The sequence below is a fragment of the Podarcis liolepis genome (assembly GCF_965112155.1).
Source record: "Podarcis liolepis genome assembly, chromosome: W".
Lineage (NCBI taxonomy): Eukaryota > Metazoa > Chordata > Lepidosauria > Squamata > Lacertidae > Podarcis > Podarcis liolepis.
The window spans coordinates 14,960,206-14,981,409 of record NC_139568.1 but is presented as its reverse complement, the minus strand read 5'-3'; the positions used below and the strand labels follow the sequence as shown (position 1 = coordinate 14,981,409).

At 44.5% G+C, this 21,204-nt stretch overlaps 1 protein-coding gene and 1 long non-coding RNA gene across 2 annotated transcripts in view; one reads left to right on the top strand and one right to left on the bottom strand.

Moving 5' to 3' along the window:
- The window catches only part of LOC310697712, a 1,172,922-nt gene extending 1,160,778 nt beyond the window's left edge, over positions 1–12,144 (top strand). The window contains exon 2 of the long non-coding RNA XR_014521149.1: positions 11,324–12,144. This is a non-coding gene — a long non-coding RNA (uncharacterized lncRNA). The remainder of the gene's footprint in view (positions 1–11,323) is intronic.
- Positions 1–21,204, bottom strand: part of LOC310697702 (ubiquitin-conjugating enzyme E2 A) — a 627,049-nt gene that overhangs the window by 79,589 nt on the left and 526,256 nt on the right. The window lies entirely within an intron of this gene.

Below are 21,204 nucleotides of genomic sequence, written 5' to 3'. Positions count from 1 at the left end.
GTTAGTTTGTGCAACACAACAAGAATCAGCATTAGATACAGCAACAGTGTCATCATAAGTTATATGGAATAAACCATCCATAAACTTTGCATGCAAATAGTCCTCTTTGCCTTTACTGATGACACAGACGCTCCTCTTGAAGGAAATCTGAAAACCACGCCCAGTAAGCTGTGGGACGCTAAGCAAGTTGCTCGCAGCTCCTGGAACAAAAAGTACACCGCTGATGGTAGTGTGCAGACTTGCAAGTTTCACAGTCCCTTCTCCTGCAATTTGCAACGTCCTTCCATCAGCCAGGTGGATCTCACCTTCCTGAGGCTTGAAGGAGATAAAGAGGTGGCGGTCCTTCGAGACGTGGCGCGTACAGCCTGAATCAACAACAAAGCTGCCTTTGGCTGTTGGAGCAGTCTTTACAGCAAGCAAACCCTTGTTTTGCACCGGTGTGGGCTTTTGCAGCTTGCCCCTCTGCTGCTCCTGGCCACCAGACGTGCCTTTAGCCTTTGGTGAAGCTGTGCCAGCAAGCAAAACCTTGTTTTCCACTGGCGTGGGCTTTTGCAGCTTGCCCCCCTGCTTCTGGTCAGCAGACGTGCCTTTAGCCTTTGGTGAAGCAGTGCCAGCAAACATCGCTTTGTTTTTCCCTGGCGCGGGCTCTTCACCGTCCCTCTGCTCCTGGCCATCTGCAGGCGGCTGACTTTGTTTACCTTTGCCTTTCCGGCCTCTGCAAAGGCGATGACCTTGGTTCTCACGAGAACCAGAGCTCTCAGCTGCCGACTCCTTGGCTCCCCCTGGAGGCTGGAATGCTGCCTGGGACGACGTGACGATCAGCTCCCCCTGCAGCTTGCAACCGGTGCCCTCAGCATCCCTGCATTCACTCGCATTCTGGGAAACAGCTAGGACCTCTGATGCAGTCAAACTCTGGGCTGGGATGACTGGCTTGTGAGCAGCTTTCAAAGCATTCCACATTCCACGTGCAGTGGTGTTGCCAGCCAGCGTCTTAATTTCCTCAAGAGATACGGATAAGACTATTATGTCTATCGCCTTCGAACCATCGGCTTTCCATCTCTCTGTCAGAGGAACTGGGGGGGGGGGGCTCAAATACGGTATGCCAGACCCCAAACTGACGCAGCAAACTTTCACACCATTTTGCCCAGGTTTCATAATTCTGCCCATCCAACTTAGGACACTGAGTATCTCCATAAGCTTGGAAAAACTCCATTTCCAGCTTTTGCTTTAGCCGTGAGTCTTTTTTTAACTTCAGAGACTCCTTATCTTGGCAGCCATTAATCACGAAGCCTCTTTGGCGCAGCTCCCAGGCCAATTAAGCCTTGCCGGAGATCAAAGGCTCCTTGCCGAGGTAAACAGAAAAGCGTCCCTTTCTTTTGCTTTCCCCACAACATACCTCTCTGACGCAGTCTGTTGCAGCATTTACTCTCCTGTAGGTGCTGTGAATCTGGGCCCATAACCTTGTTGTTGGGAGATATAGTCCATCATGGCCCAAGCCGGAGTTCTGGGCGTCCATCGATCTCCCGTAGACAGGCAGATCCAGCAGTTAGCGGCACGAAGCCTTAGAAATAGATTCCCACATTCCAGGCTTGTGCACACTGTTTATCAGCAGAAACACAGCCAAAAGCTTGCACCGCAGAAGAGCAGAAGAGCATAATTTACAGACTTTATTTAGCGTAGAACAGAACAAAAGAAAACATGACCGTTCTGTGTCAGCATCTCTGGCCAACTGAGAAAACGAAAGGAAAAACAGAACATAAACATCCTGTGAACAGGACATGCGTAGACTCTGTGACTCTCAAAGCCTGCTCCCTTTTAAGGTGGAATGGAAATATCCCAACATTACTTCCTTTAAAACTTTTTTAAGTCTACCTGCCAAAATATCAGCAAAAATTTTGTAATCCACATTCAGGAGAGAGATGGGACGGTAGTTCTTAAGTTGTGTCTTTTCAGTTTCTGATTTAGGTATCAATGTGATGAAAGCTTCTTTCCACGATTCCGGTGCCCTCTTCCCCTCCATAATCTCATTGCAAACCTCCATTAACGGCTGTATCAAGTAGTCTTTCAGTATCTTATAATATTTGGAGGTAAGCCCATCTGGCCCTGGAGATTTGCCCAGTTGCATATTCTGAATGGCACCTTCGATCTCTTGTTGTGTTATTTTGTAGTTCAAGATTGTCCTGTTCTCTTGAGACAATTTTGGTCTACCTGCCAAAATATCAGCAAAAAATTTGTAATCCACATTCAGGAGAGAGATGGGACGGTAGTTCTTAAGTTGTGTCTTTTCAGTTTCTGATTTAGGTATCAATGTGATGAAAGCTTCTTTCCACGATTCCGGTGCCCTCTTCCCCTCCATAATCTCATTGCAAACCTCCATTAACGGCTGTATCAAGTAGTCTTTCAGTATCTTATAATATTTGGAGGTAAGCCCATCTGGCCCTGGAGATTTGCCCAGTTGCATATTCTGAATGGCACCTTCGATCTCTTGTGTTATTTTGTAGTTCAAGATTGTCCTGTTCTCTTGAGACAATTTTGGTAGTCCATTCCTTCCCAAAAATTGGTCTATCTCTGTCTCATCTTGCAGCCCTTGAGTGTAAAGTTGCTTGAAGTATCTCTGGAAACACTTTCTGATCTCCACAGGATTCTGGATGTTTCTCCCTTCCATCTCTAGATTAGTCACTGTATTTAGTTTTTGTCTCTTTTTCAACTGCCATGCTAGCAGTTTCCCACATTTATTTGCCGATTCAAATGATCTTTGTTTCATTAACTTGATTTTCCACTCCACTTCCTGATTTAGCAATTTGGAATATTGTGCTTGGAAAAGTTTAATTTCTCTCAGAATCTCCTGTGACTTCGGTTTCGATCTTAGCTTTTTCTCACAATCCTTAATTTTCTCCAAGATCTTATCCTTTTTCTCGTTCTGTGCTCTTTTCTTTATGGTGTTCTGTTGTATCAGAAACCCCCTCATAACAGCTTTGCTTGCGTCCCAGATTACTCTTTTTTCCACAGTGGTGTTCAAGTTTATTTCAAAATAGTCCTTCAAAGTTTTCTGGGCCTTTTTGATGATCTCTTGATCTCTGAACAGGTTGTCATTCATCCTCCATCTAAAGGAGCCGGCTGTAGTTAGTCTCATATCCATCTTTACTGCGTTGTGGTCGGAGCAAGTCTTTGGGCAGATTTCCACTTTTCTAGTCTTAGGTGCCAGACCTCTAGTTATCCAGATTTGGTCGATTCTTGTCCACGACAGTTGGGCTTCAGAAAAGAAAGTTCCTTCTCTACCTAGTGGGTTTTTTGTTCTCCAAATGTCAATCAAGTCCATATTGTCAGTCAATTCAAAGAAAGTTTTAGGTAGTCTGCCATCTTTTGAAATGTTTTGACTTTGTGATTTATCCATATTTGTAGACACCACCCCATTCATATCTCCCATCATAATGATGTTGCTATAGTCCAGATAATCCAGCATCATCTCATGCAGCTTCTTGAAAAATTCCGATTTCCCTTCGTTAGGTGCGTAAATTCCCAGTATCAAAAACTTTTCACCTTGAGTTTGTATTTCAATTGCCAAAATTCTTCCTTGCTCATCTTTAAAAAGGAATTTTGGTGATAGGCTCTCCTTTGCATAAATCACCACTCCTCTTTTTTTAACTCTGTCCGATGAAATAAATTCTTGGCCTAATCTTTTGTTAATTAACACCTTTCTATGGAGCCTAGTCACATGTGTTTCTTGCAAGCAAATAATGTCCAATTGTTCTTTCTTTAATATATGAAATACCCTTCTCCTTTTTTCAGGAGAATTTACGCCATTAATATTCCAACTAAGAAGTTGCAGAGACATCCTGGAAAAATCTGTTATTCGGTAGATAGGGGCTTTTCCTTCTGGTCGTCAGATCCCAAAGGTGTAGATCCAGGCGGTGGTGGTGGCCAGGCCTCGGGCCCTGTAATCCCTTTCAGAAGGTCTTCTCCGTAGTCGTGCAAAAATTTATCTTTATCTTCCGGTGTTTTGATTTTCACTTTCTTCCCTCTGAATGTAAAGGATAATCCTTGAGGAAATTCCCACCTAAAGAGAATTGAGTTGCTTTTCAGCAATTTCGTTAGTTCTGTATAGGTGGTTCTAAGATCCAGAAGTTGTTTAGGGATATCTTTGTAGATTTCGGCTCTCTTGTCCTGAATTTCAAGTGACTTTCCGTAGTGTAAGCCTAGTATTCTTTCCCTTTCCTCCTTAGATCTCAAAGTAATCAAGCAGTCTCTGGGTCTGTCTTTCTTTAGTACTCTTCCAAGTCTAAAGGCACTGACAATTTTTAAGTCTTTATCTTCCTCCAAATTCCAGAACTTAGAGAATTCTTTAGTCAAATAGTCCATCAAGTTCCCCTGCTCAAGTTCTGAAATTGATCTAAGCCTCAGATTGTTCTCCCTAGAGCGTAGTTCAACCATAGACAGGTAGGCCTGATGTTCACCCACCTGTTTTTGCAAAGGTGTGACCTCCTTTTTCACTGCGTCCACTTTCTGGTTGGCCTCCTCAGCCAACTTACGATTCTCTGTGGTTGCTTCAAAAAGCTTACCAATTGATTGTGCGTGCAGGTTAGATTGTTCAGTCAGTTTATTTAGGCTGGCAGTGTTTTGGTCAATCTTAGCCTTTGCTGCGGCTCCGGGGCGGTGGCGAGGGGAGGAGGCGAGGGGAGGAGGCGAGGGGCGAGGCGAGGGGCGGAGGTGAGCAGCCTGCCGCCCGGCGGGTGGGGCGCCCTAAAGCAGAGCGCCCCCCTCGCCAGGCAGACATCCGCAGCGTGGGGAGACTTGCTGGACTTCCCGGCAAGGCTCCCGATGCTGCGGATGGCAGCCTGCCGCCTGGCGGGCGGGGCGCCCTAAAGCAGAGCGCCCCCCTCGCCAGGCAGACATCCGCAGTGTGGGGAGCCTTGCCGGACTTCCCCACGCTGCGGATAGCAGCCTGCCGCCCCGCGGGGGGGCGCCCTGATGCAGAGCTCCCCTCGCGCAGGGCAGACATCGGCCAGCCCCACAAGCTCGGGGGACAGCAGGGAGGCGCAGCGCCGCCATCCCGCTTTTCCTCGACCTGGTTCGGTTTCCCCGACCTGCTTTTGGGGGGGAAATAAAGGGAATTTTTCCCCCTTTATTTCCCCCCCAAAAAACTAGGTGCGTCCTATGGGACGGAGCGTCCTATGGGGCGAAAAATAAGGTATTTTTATAATGACGAATGCCTCATTATTAATTATTATTTACATCAGGCACTGATTATGATTTATGGTACACTGGGGCCCTGATTAATTTTCTATGGCATTTTGGGGCATTGATTATTGGGCATAGCAAGTCGCTTTCGCGTGGAATTTGTGCTTTGTGACCGTTTGAAGTGGGGTTTTTTTCTTGGGAGGCTGGGCGGCACGAAGAGAGGGATTATTTTTATAATGACGAGGATGACATTGGGCCCTCATTATTAATTATTATGTACATCAGGCACTGATTATGATTTATGGTTCACTGGGGCCCTGGTTAATTTTCTTTGGCATTTCGTGGCATTGATTATGCAGTCGCGGTCGCGTGGAATTCCATGTGGAGTTAGTTGCCTGAAGCCCCTTTTTAGTTGCTTGAAGCCCCTTTTTAAACTTAAGCAGGTGAAAGTTTGGTGAATTGCTGCCAAGGAGTGTGGTGGAGTCTCCTTCTTTGGAGGTCTTTAAGCAGAGGCTTGACAACCATATGTCAGGAGTGCTCTGATGGTGTTTCCTGCTTGGCAGGGGGTTGGACTCGCTGGCCCTTGTGGTCTATTCCACATATGTATGTGAGCAGGTCTTCTCCAACATGAACTATATTAAAAACAAACACCGATCACGCCTCACAGATGACAGCTTGCAAGCCTGTGTGAAAATGAAGGTGACGTCTTACAGCCCTGATGTGCAGACACTGAGCACTGAGGTTCAGGAGCAAAAGTCCCATTAACCTGGTTACCTGGTTGTAAATTAAATATTTTAATTAGCTATTAATTTGTCCTTTTTTCTTGAGATTGACAGCTGACTGCACGATCCTGTATATATAGCATTAAGGCCAGAAACAATATATGCAGTGTTATATTTGTTTTAAATGTTGCAATGTTTTTGCGGCTCCCAGTTGTTGTTGTTTTTTCGGAAACGGGTCCAAGTGGCTCTTTTTGTCTTAAAGGTTGCAGACCCCTGATCTAAAGATTCCAGTTTCTCAAAGATTTTTTCTAGTACTGATTCATTTCCTCCAGATGCCATGCTTTCTAGTGGGGTCAATTCAGTTTCTATTTCTTGTGTTCCCAAGACCGTGGGAACTGATGATCGACGAAGCTGGGAAGTCAATGTTGTTTGAGAAAGTTGTGGAAGTTGAGAAAGTTGTGAAAGTTGCTTTGCTTTCGCTTTAGCAGCTCTTGTTTTCCCAGTGCCACTCATTCCAGTCCTGTCTATGTGCCAAGGTCAAGTTATTTATCTTCCCATGGGAAACCACCAGCCCAGAGAATAAACAAAAAGTTAAGGCAGAAAAGGGAAAAACACCAGTCACGAGCAATTATTAATCCAGTCCAGTAGAGGGAGTTGAAACAAAGGAAAGTTTCGGAGGCGGCGCGAAACAGCAATGGCGGTCCTCTTCGGTCTCTGAAGAGGGGCTCCGCGGAAAAGGGTCGTGCGCTGCGGCACAGCGACGACCCATCAAGAAAAACCACGGGCAGAGCGAGCCCGTGGCCGTGGGACTCGGCGGGCACCAGGAGCGACCCCAGAAACGGTGAAGGAGCCTCGTAAGGGGATCCGGAACGTGGAAGGGGGAGCGGTGCTGTGAGTTCATCGCTCTTTCTGCGGAAGCGAAGCCGCGCGGCTGCTGCTGATGAGCGCTGTCCTTTCTTCCTGGAACATCAGGCTTTAAAACTCTACACTCGTGAGTAAGGAATATAAGAATTTATTTGAGACAAAAATCTTTAAATTCGGCTGAAAACGGGAGGTGAAAACAGGAAGTCCGCCTTCCGATTCTGCTTAAGATCAAAGCAAAGACTTTTGTAAGCGGGGAGCGTCTTGAAAAGGACTATAAAAGGAAGCTGTCATAATCGCGCAAGTTTGAATTTTTTTACTTGGAAGGGGAAAGGACTAAGTTGTTAGTGAGTGAATTGATTTGAACTGAAATTTCTCCTCTATTAAGTGGATTACAAAAGTTGAATAACCAAATCGTTGGGCTGCCAGGACAATAAGAGCTGTCAAATCGCGGGAAACTGTAACTAAATGTGGAAGTGCTACTGTTGAGCGCTGTTGGATACAAATAAGAGACTGCTACTTGCACCATTACTGAAACTTTGTTTAACTTTGGGAAAGCTCTGCAAGTTTAAAGGGACATTGAAGGTACCTCTTTAATCTTTTTTCTTTTTGGGCTGCTGTTTAATGGTGGAAAAAGTTTCTTTTTCCTCTGACTTACAGGGGAGCTCCCTCTAGTGGATCTAGGACTAACAAGTCTCTGGGAACTGCATATTATTTGGACTATCTTCTGGGTGGTTGTTTACATTCTGGATTATTTTTCCCATGGGACTTACAATTTGACCTTGACGCATAGACAGCTGTGGAATGAGTGGCACAAGGAAAACTAGGGCAGCCAAAACGAAAGCAGAACAATCTGCTCAGCAATTGCTACAAACAACATTGACTGTACAGCCACGCAGATCATCCGTTCCTACTGTTTTAACATTGCAAGAAGGAGAAGTTGTTCAGCCAGCCCAAGAGCCAGCTCCAAAAGATATGGCTTCAGGAGGGATTGACCCAGTTTCTAAACAAATTTTGGATCAGCTGGCAGCCTTAAATACAAAGTTTGATCAAGTTACAACTACCATCAACAAGTCTCCCAAAATACACAAGTAATTGGGAACCTTCAAACAACAACTACAGAAAATCGGAAACTGGCTGTAGAAGCAAACCAAAAAGCAGAAGAAGCTAATAAGAAGGCCGAGGAAGTAAGAAGGGAAGTAAGGCCGTTGTGCAGGCAAATCAGTGAACAGCAGGCCTATCTGTCTATGGTGGAATTGAAAAATCGGGAAAATAATCTTAGATTAAGAGCAATACCAGAACTTGAAAAAGAAGATTTGATTGGTTTTTTGACATCAGAACTATCAAAGTTCTGGGGTATAGAAGAAGATAAGGACTTTAAAATTGTCACCGCTTTTAGACTGGGAAGAGTGGTGAGAAAGGACAGAGCTAGAGACTGCCTGATCATTTTGAGATCTAGGCAAGAAAGTGACAAAATATTAGGCCTACATTTTAAAAAAGCACTGGTGATTCAAGGTAAAAAAGCAGAAATCTACAGAGACATCCCGAAACAACTTTTGGACTTAAGAACTGTTACCATAAAGCACCAATGCTGCAGCAAGCAAAGGCTCCAGCAGCTCAGTCAGCTGCTTGTGGCTGGAAAGCCAAACAGGATGTTTGTGACTGTTGCCATGGGAACAAAGGGGCAGCCCATTCTGTACTGAGCACCGGATGTTAGCTCAGTGTGTGTGTGTCATATGACCCGTACTGGAAGTACATGGGTGGAGTTTCTTCTTGCTGTTGTCGAGTGCAGACATGTTTCTCTGTACTGATATGAGAGACAGAAATAAAGGATGTAAATAGTTTTCTGTCTGCTTCTTTCCCCTCCCTGGGGGACACCAAAGGGGAGAGAGGGAGAACGGTGTGTTCCTCTCACACATCTGAGATGAATCGCCGAGACCTCGCCTGCTTATCAGCAGAGTGGAGACGCGGGGAGGTCGACAGGAATATCTGCCGGTGCCTACGCTGTGGCACATTCCTCTGACCCAGGCAGAATTCCAACAGTGGCAGCCTTAGGATGGTTGCTGTTTTCTTCGATCCATCGGACATCTGGATGAGAGGCTGGTGAATTGTCCTCCTCTGCTCCAAGGAAGCCTGATTTGAGAGGCTGATTCTCTGCAGCCAGAAGCTGACCAGAAGAAGCTGACAGCCAAGCCACGATGCTCAAGGTATGAGACTTTTGAGGGCTTAGAAGTGTGAATGCAGAATGATTCATTCTCTGCTTCACGGAGAGCGTGTGTGGGAAAGCAGCTCCAACCTAGAAGAGGCCTGCATACCAGGCATTTTTGTGGTTTCCTGTCCGAGGAAAGGAATGCGCTGTTGCTAGGCAACGTCCTTGTGAAGGCTGTGCCTCAGAGAGGAGAAATGGAAGGTTACTCGAGAGGGCTGGACAGTCAGACTATGCCTCAGAGAGGCGAAAACAAAGTTTTGTTATGACTAGGTCCTCACGAACTGCTGGAAGGGACTTTCCAACGCAGCCAGTGTCAGAGTTGCCAGGTGTCAAGAGTGTAAACAAGCCAGCTATTGGATTTTAGAGGCTTGTGTTTTAGAGTCAATGCAAGGACTCAAAATGGATGCCAAGAAGGGGGGAGGCTTGCCTTCTCCACCCCTCCTGACCAATGACAATTATTCATCTTGGTCTATTAAGATGAAGGCCCTGCTGCAGAATCAGAGACTGTTTGAGGTGATTGAGAACCCCATCCCAGCAGCACCAACGCGTGCTTGGGAGTCACAGAATGTGAAGGCCAGGACTGCTATAATTCTGTGTGTCTCAGATGAGCAGCTTGTGCATATACAGCATTTGGAATTTGCGCAAGAGGTTTGGAACGCGCTGCGTACAACGCATCAGAGAGATGCCGGTTCTTCAGCGTTGCTGTATTTTGAGAAGTTGACCAATCTGAGATTAGCGCCTGATGGAGATGTTCAAGCGCACCTGACAGAGATGAAATATCTGCGTCAACAGATGGTGGAACGCAATTTCCGTCTACAGGAGGAAGTGTTTTGCTTCATGATGATAAACAGCCTGAACCGCACCTACAAGGTTGTTGCCAGTCAGCTTGGTTCGCTACCTGCTCAGCAGCTAACCGCGGAAAGGGTGTGTGCTGTGGTCCTGAACGAACACGACAGACTTGCTGCACCGGAAGTGAAAGACAGAGGGAGGCAAGAACAGAGTTCAAATCTTCCCACTACTGGTGATGCTGTAGCATTGAGTGCTGTCCGATGCTACAATTGTGGACAGACTGGGCATCTACAGCGGAACTGTAAGAAGCCACGACAGTCAAAAGGAGCCAAGAGCAGCTCTACGAAGCCTGAGGCGTCAAGCAAAAGCCGTACCAAGTGCCAGATGAAACCTGCAAAGGCGATGATGGCGAAAGGAACCACGCCAGATGTTGGGAACGCATTCATAATCGATACCGGCGCCACGAAGCATCTCTGCCCACACAGAGAACTGTTTTCGACGTTGAAGAAGCAAAGCTTCACTGTGAAACAAGCCAACGGTCAAGAACTGGAAGCGACCGGAATTGGAACTGTGTATCTTGAGAGTCTGAACTTGACTATAAGCGATGTTTACCTGGTTCCAGAACTGAAATTTAGTCTGCTGAGTGCTTCGCAGATTGCAAAGAAGGGACTAAAACTGTACTATGATGCTAAAAGATGCAAGATCTACAAAGATGGAGAACTGTTTCTTACTGCCAAAGAGAAAGATGGACTGTATTTGTTGACTTTTGATCAAAGTGATTACATGAAATGTAATACTTCTGATTCTAACGAATTTTCTCTTACAGGTCTGACCAACAAAGAGGACACCAAGAAGGTGGCCAAGAAGGTCCACAGAGCGTTTCAGCGGGTGTATGCTGATGTGATTGGTCCTCTAGAACCATCTAGAGGCGGTGCAAAATATTACCTTGTGTGTGTTGATTCTTTCACTAATTATTCTTGGGTTTATATGATGAAGAAACCGCAGGAAACTTTAGAAAAGTTTCAGGAGTTTTGTGACAAGGTTAAAAGTATGCATGATGCTAACATTGATTGTCTTTTCACAGATGACAAGCCAGTTTTTCTTTTACAGGATTTCCAGAGGTTCCTGGATGGAAAAGGGATAAGACACAAACTTGCTAGTTCCGAAGAAGCATGGAAGAAATGTGTCTGTGTTAGGGTGAACAAAGAATTGCAAAAGGGGATGCATGCACAATTGCTGAGTTCACATTTACCACATGACTATTGGGCCGAGTCTCTAGCGTCCTATCTTCATGTGTGGTTGAGAAAAGTCTCAACAGAGTTGGGATGTTCTCCTTTTGAGAAGCTGTTTAATAGAAAACCTTCTGTTGCCTATTTTAAGGTTTTCGGGTCTCATGTGAGAACAGAAGCTCCAAGTGGGGTAAAGAATGCCAGAGGCATCTTCGTAGGTTATGAAAAAGGTCTCTACAGAGTAATTTTGTCTGAATCTGGTCAGGTGATTCTCACAAAATTTCTAGAGAGTGCTCCTGAACAGGAGAGAGTGATTGTTCACACTTTTCCCACAGATGATTCTGATGATGATGATGATGAGTTTGATCTTATTGAGTCCAGTGGTACTGATGATGATGACAGCGATAGCTCAGACAGCTCAGTTGTCACAGTCATTGAGAGGAAATCTCAAATAATGACTAGACCCTCAGAAGAGGAGGATGAACCACTGATTAAGCTTAGTACTGGTTCTTCAGAGAGTTCAGAGGCTGAACCAGAAAGCAGAGAAGAGAAGCAACTCTTACGTAGGTCTGAGAGAGCAACGAAGGGTGTACCACCCAAGAGGTATTCAAAGGAGTTTGCTAACCTTGCATATGTTGCTGTTGTAAACGACCAAGGACAAATTGAAGCTGTGTCTAAGTCAGAGACAAAGGAACAACAGAGAGTCGTTAACCAAGGTAATGCGAAGTCACACAACCAGAGAGGTACATTGGTAAAACCAGTGGCGGGTAGTTCCAAGGGTGGAACTGAAACAACAGGGGAATGTTATAAGTATAACAACTGTTTGTTTTCTTCTCTGGATGACGCTTTGCTCGCAGCACGCATTGATACTTTAGGGGGAGTATGTTACCATAAAGCACCAATGCTGCAGCAAGCAAAGGCTCCAGCAGCTCAGTCAGCTGCTTGTGGCTGGAAAGCCAAACAGGATGTTTGTGACTGTTGCCATGGGAACAAAGGGGCAGCCCATTCTGTACTGAGCACCGGATGTTAGCTCAGTGTGTGTGTGTCATATGACCCGTACTGGAAGTACATGGGTGGAGTTTCTTCTTGCTGTTGTCGAGTGCAGACATGTTTCTCTGTACTGATATGAGAGACAGAAATAAAGGATGTAAATAGTTTTCTGTCTGCTTCTTTCCCCTCCCTGGGGGACACCAAAGGGGAGAGAGGGAGAACGGTGTGTTCCTCTCACACATCTGAGATGAATCGCCGAGACCTCGCCTGCTTATCAGCAGAGTGGAGACGCGGGGAGGTCGACAGGAATATCTGCCGGTGCCTACGCTGTGGCACATTCCTCTGACCCAGGCAGAATTCCAACATATACATATAAAGATCTAGCAGGACTACTGAAAAACAACACAATTCCCTATAAGTGGGAGTTTCCCCAAGGACTATCTTTTAATTTCAAAGGAAAAAAAAGTTAAAATTAGAACAGCAGAAGACCAACTAAAATTTCTGAACGACCACAGAGAGGACCTTCGGAAAGGAGTAGCAGGAGCCTGGCCACCACCTTTGCCTGAATCAACACCTGTCCCACCTCCGGGTCTGGACGAAAAAGAAGACACACCTCTATAGGACTTATAAATTGATCCAGGATGTCTCTGCAGCTTTTTAGTTGGAATATACATGGTGGAAATTCCCCGGAAAAAAGAAGAAGGATCTTTCATATATTGAAAAAAGAACAATTGGACATTATTTGCTTGCAGGAAACGCATGTGACTAGGCTCCATAGGAAAGTGTTAATCAACAAAAGACTAGGCCAAGAATTTATTTCATCAGAGAAAGTCAAGAAAAGAGGCGTAGTGATTTATGCAAAGGAGAACCTGTCACCGAAATTTCTGTTTAAAGATGAGCAAGGAAGAATTTTGGCAATTGAGATACAAACACAAGGAGAAAAGTTTTTGATAGTAGGAATTTATGCACCTAATGAAGGGAAGTCGGAATTCTACAAGAAGCTGCATGAGATAATGCTGGATTATCTGGACTATACCAACATCATCATGATGGGAGATATGAATGGGGTGGTCTCTACTTACATGGACAAGTCACAAAACCAAAATTTAACTAAAGATGGCAGACTACCCAAAACTTTTTTTGAACTGACTGACAGTATGGATCTGATTGACATTTGGAGGACAAATAACCCCTTAGGTAAAGAAGGAAAATTCTTTTCTGAGGCTCACTTGTCATGGACAAGAATCGACCAAATATGGACATCTAGAGGGCTGGCACCTAAGACTAAAAAAGTGGAAATCTGCCCAAAAACCTGCTCCGACCATAACTCCCTGAAAGTGGAATTGAGATTTACTCCAACCGGTTCCTTCAGATGGAGAATGAATGACAATCTATTAAGAGATCAGGAGATTGTGAAGAAGGCCCAAAAAACCTTAAAAGACTATTTTGAAATAAACTTGAACACTTCGGTGGAAAAGAGAACAATCTGGGACGCAAGTAAGGCAGTAATGAGAGGGTTTCTGATACAACAGAATACGATCAAGAAAAAACTCTGGAATGGAAAAAAGGATAAGATATTTGAGAAGATAAGAGATGGAGAGAAAAAACTGAGACTAAAACCAAAATCAAAAGAGATTCTGAGAGAAATTAATTTTCATCAAGCACAATATGTGAAATTAATAAATCAAGAAGTGGAATGGAAAATTAAACAAATGAAACAAAGATCATTTGAATCGGCGAACAAATGTGGAAAACTGCTAGCATGGCAGTTGAAAAAGAGACAAAAAATGAATTTTGTTACCAATCTGGAGGTTGAAGGGAGAAATATACAGAAGCCAGAAGAAATTAGAAAGTGTTTCCAGAAATATTTCAAAAAACTTTATACGCAAGGGCCTCAGGAAGTGACTGAGATAGACCAATTTTTAAAAGTTAACGGATTACCAAAACTATCTCAAGAAAAGAGAACAATCTTGAATTTCAGAATAACACAACAGGAAATTGAGAGTGCCATCCAGAATATGCAACTCGGCAAATCTCCAGGGCCAGATGGACTTACCTCCAAGTACTATAAGACTTTAAAAGACTACTTGATCCAACCATTAATGGAGGTTTGTAACCAGATTATGGAGGGGAGGAAGGCACCGGAAACGTGGAAAGAAGCTTTCATCACATTGATTCCTAAACTGGAAACTGAAAAGACTCAACTAAAGAACTACCGTCCCATCTCACTCCTAAATGTGGATTACAAAATTTTTGCAGATATTTTGGCAAGTAGGCTTAAAAAAGTGTTAAATGAAGTAATTCACAAGGACCAGGCAGGCTTTCTCCCAGGCAGACATTTGTTTGACAACACTAGGAACATTATTGACATTTTGGAACTTTTGCAAACTAACATCAATACTGAAGCAGTGTTAATTTTCATCGATGCGGAGAAGGCCTTTGACAACATCTCTTGGAAGTTTATGAAGAAAAATTTGGAAGGGATGGGAGTGGGACGGGGGTTTGAAAATGGTATAGAAGCAATCTATTCAGAACAAAAAGCCAAATTGATAGTGAACAATGTGGTGACAGAAGAGTTTAAAATTGAAAAAGGAACACGACAGGGGTGCCCTTTATCCCCTCTTTTATTTATCTCAGTCCTGGAGGTGCTTTTGAGTATGATTAGGGAGGACCGGTTGGTACAAGGAATACAGGTCGGAGTGAAACAATATAAATTGAAAGCTTTTGCAGATGATTTGGTTTTAACACTACAGGAGCCAGAATCTAGTACAAAAAGAGTTTTAGAACTCATTTATGAGTTTGGTCGGGTGGCGGGATTTAAGTTGAACAAGCAAAAAACTAAGGTTCTGGGGAAAAACTTGACACCTTTAGAAACAGATGAGTTTCAGAAGGAAACAGAATTAAATGTGGTTAAAAAAGTGAAATACCTGGGGGTTAATTTGTCCTCCAAAAATTTGAATTTATTTAAGGATAATTATGAAAAATGTTGGTTAGAAGTTAAAAAGGATTTAGAAGCTTGGTCAAGACTGAAACTTTCCTTGTTGGGTAGAATTGCAGCTGTAAAAATGAATGTATTGCCAAAGATGTTGTTTTTGTTTCAAGCCCTACAGATTGTGGACAGAGTGGAATGTTTTGGTAAATGGCAGAAGGATATCTCAAAGTTTGTTTGGCAGGGCAAAAAGCCCCGAATAAAATTTAAAATACTAACTGATGCAAAAGAAAGAGGGGGGTTTGCCCTGCCAGACTTAAGGTTATATTACGAAGCTGCAGCCTTCTGCTGGATGAAAGATTGGTTACTTTTAGAGAACACTGATGTCCTAGATCTGGAAGGGTTTAATAACTCTTTAGGATGGCATGCATATTTGTGGTACGACAAGGTAAAGACTCATAAAATGTTCAAAAACCATATTGTCAGAAAAGCAATATTTATGGTCTGGAAATAATACAAAGACTTATTAGAAGGTAAGACCCCGAGGTGGTTATCACCAGTGGAGGCCAAGGCTCGAAAAAACCCCAATATGGAGGCCGGCTGGCTGAAATATGGGGAAATAATAGAAAAAATTGGAGACAATTGGAGGCTACAGAGCTATGAAAAACTAAAGAATAAGGTGCAAGATTGGTTTCATTATGCTCAAATTCAAGAGGTTTTTAAGTTGGATAAAAAAACAGGATTCCAGGTGGAAAAATCGAAACTAGAGACAGAACTGTTAGAACCAAAGACTAAGGTACTCTCGAGAATGTATAACTTGCTGCTTAAATGGAACACTCAGGATGAGACAGTCAAATCAGCCATGATAAAATGGGCTCAAGACATTGGGTACAACATTATGTTTGAGGACTGGGAAAGGTTATGGACCACTGGTATGAAATTCACGGCATGTAATGCCTTGAAAGAAAATATTATGAAAATGATATACAGGTGGTACATGACCCCAGTCAAGCTTGCTAAGATATATCATTTGTCTGATAATAAATGTTGGAAATGTAAGGAGGCTGAAGGGACATTCTTTCATCTCTGGTGGACCTGTCCAAAAGTGAAGGCCTTCTGGGAAATGATCTATAATGAGTTAAAAAAGGTATTTAAGTATACCTTTTCCAAGAAACCAGAGGCCTTCCTCCTGGGCATTGTCGGCCAGAAAGTGTTAAAGAAGGATAGAACGTTTTTTATGTATGCAACAACAGCAGCAAGAATACTTATCGCAAAGCACTGGAAGACACAAGATTTGCCCACACTGGAAGAATGGCATACGCAATTGATGGACTATATGGAATTGGCCGAAATGACTGGCAGAATCCGAGACTTGGGAGAAGAGACAATGGAGGAGGACTGGAAAAAAATTAAGGATTATTTACAAAAACATTATAAGTTATATGAATGTTAAGAATTTGCATGATTTGGAAAATCTAGCTCCAGCAATAAGATTTGGGATATTGGAAATTAAGATATAACTATGAAAGGATTATAGTTTGAAATAAGATTGTACTTATTTTAGGGCAAAAGCAAATTGATAATAAGTATTTTGAACTCCAAAGATAATTATTCGAAAGTACAAATAACACATGAAACAAGGAATTAATTTGCTGATATTTTTATTGTAAAGAAGGCAGGGTGGGGGAGACGTGGGGAAGTCCGGTTGGTTATGAAAAAATGTCTTGGAAAGACGGATTTCTTTTTCTTTTCTTTTTCTTCTTTTTGTTATTTTCTTTATATATCTGACTTCATATCTGTACCTGAAAAAAGCAATAAAAATATTTATAAAAAAAACAAAAAACTTATTCCCAAACTTAAAAAGTTTCCCTAAAATCAAACAAAGTCCCACCAGTTCTATGTTAAAAAAAGAAAACCTTCAAATCTTCTTTTAAGAGCAGAGAAAGTCCTTGTTTAAACACTGTTTCAGGAAAAGTGCCAGAAAACAATGTATCCAAATAACTAGTCCAAGAGCTCAGATGTAGCAATTCAGTGAAACATAGTAAAGTCCGCAAACTGACAGCTTCAATATTCAGGCAGTCAAGTACCTGGGTTCCCTTGTAAAATTTGTAAATCCACAGGGAGAGGAAAAAACCAATATCAAAGTCCAGAAAAAAGGAAAAAGAAAAAGAGAGGGTAAATCCCTTAGATCCACGCGACAGTTCAGCTCATGCACCAAGTTAAAAGAAAGTTTAAACTTCTCTCAAAGGCTTCAGAAAAAGAGTCATTGCTTTAAAACTTCAGCAAGATAGGGAGACGGACTTCCTGGTTACATCTCCCGCTTTATCCAAATTTCAAAAGGTTAATTTAGATTATTTTAGTCCCATTTACTCACGGGTTGCTGTTTCAGATCCAATAGTCCAGGAAAAAAGGTCAGCGCTCTTCGGCAGCAGCTGTGCGGCTTCGCTCACACGGAAAGAGCGATCGACTCACAGCACCGCGCTCCCGTCCACGTTCCGAGGCCCCTTACGGGGTCCCTTCTGTGTTTCGGGGGGCGCTTTTGGTGCCCGCCGAGTCCCACGGCCACAGGCTCACTCTGCCTGTGGTTTTCCGATGTGGGTCTCCGCTTCGCCGTAGTGGACGGCCCGTTTCCGCGGAGCTTCCCCTTCAGTAACTGAAGAGGACCGCCATTACCGAACACGCCGCCTCCGGAAGTCGATATACACTGAAATTCAGCCAGGGGGATTTGAGGAAGTCACTTAACAATGTTACTAAGATTGGATTAAGTACAGTTAAGATGTATGTATGTTTGTTTGTTTAAAATTTTTGGAAAATCAATAAAAATGTTTGGGGGAAAGAGAGGTGGCCATGGAAACTCACTCCCAGGAAGTAGGCGAAGGGTCCTCTCCCAGGCTAGAGGAATCTACAGATAGCTTTTCAGAGACGGCAGGTCAGCCTTTGAGTATTCCCGAGCGTAGAAGAGGGGGAGTACAGGATAGGGGGAAAACTACGTCACAACGTGCTAATAGAAGGTTCCTCCCATGTTGCTTTCGTCAAAAGAAACGCAACGCTTTGCACTCAGTCAAGTCATCATCTTAAAATGGAGACTGCCTCCCAGGAGGGGAGCGCTCAGCAATCTAATCTTTTTGGAATAAAACCAACCTTTTAATGTACTACAATCACTCGCACTTCAGTGCTGCTACACTGAGGTTTATTTCTCAATAACAGGCTTACAGCAGTCCAAGCTTCCACAACTCATCCTTCGCTATCGGAGTCAGTTGACTTGACTGGCTTCTGACCCCTCCCAAGGCCAGATATACGCCACGTCCTCCCCCACCTCCTGCTGGCCCACCTCTGCTCTAATCGCTTGCTCCGCCTCCTACTTCTGGGCAACTCAGGTACAGCCAATTCCTCCTCCTCTGGAGATTCCTCTCTGCTGGACGTGTCCCTGACACCACCCCCCTCTCTAAACCCCTCCTCCCCTGCGGACTCCCTGCTGGTGAAGGAGGACCTTTCTCAGGCCAGTTGCCACCACTCCTCGTTTTCGTCTGCTTCCTCGCTACTAGTAACCTCCTCCCTCCTCCCTCTTGGTTTGGGTTTGTGCGGGAAATGGAGGTGGAACTCTCTCTGCAATAACGAGGCATGCACATCCTCTGCCTTCTGCCAAGAATTGTCCTCAGGCCCATACCCTTTCCAGGCAACTAAGTACTGCGACTTCCTCCTGCAGAGCCAAGAATCCAATATTGCTTCTATCTCGTATTCCTCCTCTCCCGCCACCATTACTGGTGGTGGAGAAGGTTGTCTAGGTTTCTGATACTGATGGGCTGGTGTGACCGGTGATAGGAGAGCCCTACGGAATACGGGGTGTATTTTCATAGAATCTGGTAGTTTGAGCCGGAATGATATAGGGTTAATTTGTTCCACTACCTCAAACGCCCCTACCATTTATGGTCTTAACTTCTTGCACCTCCCTTTCTGAGGCAAGTCCTTGGTGGACAACCATACTTTATCTCCCACCTTGATCTCAGGCCCTGACTGTCTATGCTTGTCTGCACTCCTCTTGTACACTGACTTGGCAGTGTCTAGCTGCTCCCTCAATAATTCATGTAAGGCCTGCATTTCTTCCATGAACTGCTTCGCCGGCGGCACCAACAGGTTACTCCAAGGGTCCGGGAACACTCTTGGGTGTTGTCCATAGTTCACTACAAATGGAGCTTGCTGGGTTGACACGTGCACAGCGTTATTGTAGGCGAACTCTACCAGTCCCAACTTGTCCACCCAGTCCTCCTGCTGATAATTAACATAACAGCGAAGGTACTGTTGCAGCGTCACATTGGTTCTTTCCGACTCTCCATTGGTTTGAGGGTGTCTTGATGAGGTCAGGCACACTTCCACATCCAACAGCTGCATCATCTTCTTCCAAAACTGCGAAGTGAATTGTGTACCTCTGTCTGAAATAACTCTCAATGGCAGCCTGTGCAACTTAAACATGTGGTCCGCAAACATCTTTGCTGTCTCTTGGGCCGATGGCAACTTAGGACATGGCACAAAGCGTGCCATTTTCATGAATAAGTCCACCACCACCCATATCACGGTCTGTTTCCTCGACTCTGGCAGATCTGTGATGAAATCCATCGCAACCATCTCCCAAGATCCTTGTAGGGTGGGAAGTGGCTGTAGCAATCTGGAAGGTGCTTGCCTCGGCATTTTTGCTCTCTGGCAGGTCTCACACGCTCTCACGTACTCTTGTCTCCTCTCGCTTTTTCGGCCACCAGAATCGCCTCCTGAGCTGATACAGTGTCTTGTAGTATCCAAAATGACCTACCGTAGGGTTATCATGACACTGTTGTAGCGCTCAAGCCCGAAGTTCTCCCACTGGAACATAGAGCACTTCCCCCTTGAACAGCAAACCGTCTTTCTCACTGAAACCCTCAACGCTGTCCCCATTTCCTCGCACCTCTTCTAGTTTATCTCGTGCAAACTCATCCGCTACTGTCTGCCTCAAACTCTGTGCCGCCAGTTGCAATTGGTCTGGTTTCAACATATATCTCAACCCAGTGTCTGGCTCTCCCTCCAGGTATTCGGGCTTTCAGGACAGAGCATCTGCTCTCTGATTTTGGTGTCCTGGTACATATCTTATCCTGAAGTTGAATCAGGCAAAAAACTGCCCATCGGATCTGTCTCTGATTCAGGTGCCTCGCAGTTCTCCAGTACTCCAAGTTCTTGTGGTCAGTGCGCACCTCTGCCTGGTGTTGGGCCCCTTCGAGCAGATGCCTCCACACGCCCAGAGCTTCCTTTATGGCAAGCAATTCTCTTTCCCAAATGGTATAATTCTGCTCGAATGCATTCAACTTCTGAGAATGAAACGCACACAGTCTCAGATCTCCGTGCCTGTCCCTTTGTAGCAGCACCGCTCCTATTGCTCTTTCTGATGCTTCTGCCTCCACTATGATTGGCTGGTATGGGTCTGCGTGGTGCAGGTACTCCTCCGTGGCAAACGTCGCCTTAAGCCTCTCAAACGCCTCTTGTGCCACCTCTGTCCAGATGAAAGGCTTCTTCCCCCTCAAGCAGTCTGTAAGTGGAGTCGCTAGGCACGAACTTGCAGTAAAAGTTAGCGAAGCCTAAGAACCTTTGCAAGTCCTTCTTTGTCTTTGGCCTCTGCCAATCCAACACCGTCTGTACCTTGACCAGGTCCATGTACACCCCTTCAGAAGAGATGCGGTACCCCCAAAACTCCACTTCCTTGACATGGAATGTGCACTTTTCCAGCTTTGCATAAAGGCGGTGTGCCTGCAATCGGCGCAATACCTCTGTCACATGTTGCACGTGCTCCTCTGGATTTTCTGAGTAAATTAGAACATTGTCCAGGTAACACAAAACTGTTGCGCCTAAAAGACCTGCCAGCACATGATTTAGGAAGGCCTGGAACATGGCTGTGCCTGATTGCAACCCAAACAGCATTACTAGGTACTCAAAGCTCCCATAACCCGTACAAAAGATATGGTCTTGGTCAAGGCTGCCACGATGACGCCAAAGACAGACGCGCTTGTCAGAGCTCTCTTCAATTATATGTTGGGGGCTCCTACTCCTTTTAAACTTTTAACTTTTAAACCCTCTTCTTATCGAAAGTAGGGTATGTTTTATGTGTTTGGCAACCTGGGATTTTACATCAGAGAACTTGTGAAGTTGGCACCGTAAATTAGATCTAACAAAGTAGAACAGCTTAACAGCCACTGACCGGCTTATTTCAAGGACTCATAACTCTAAACAACTCTAATTAATCTTCTGAACTTTTTTCTGAACTGACTCTGACTCAGT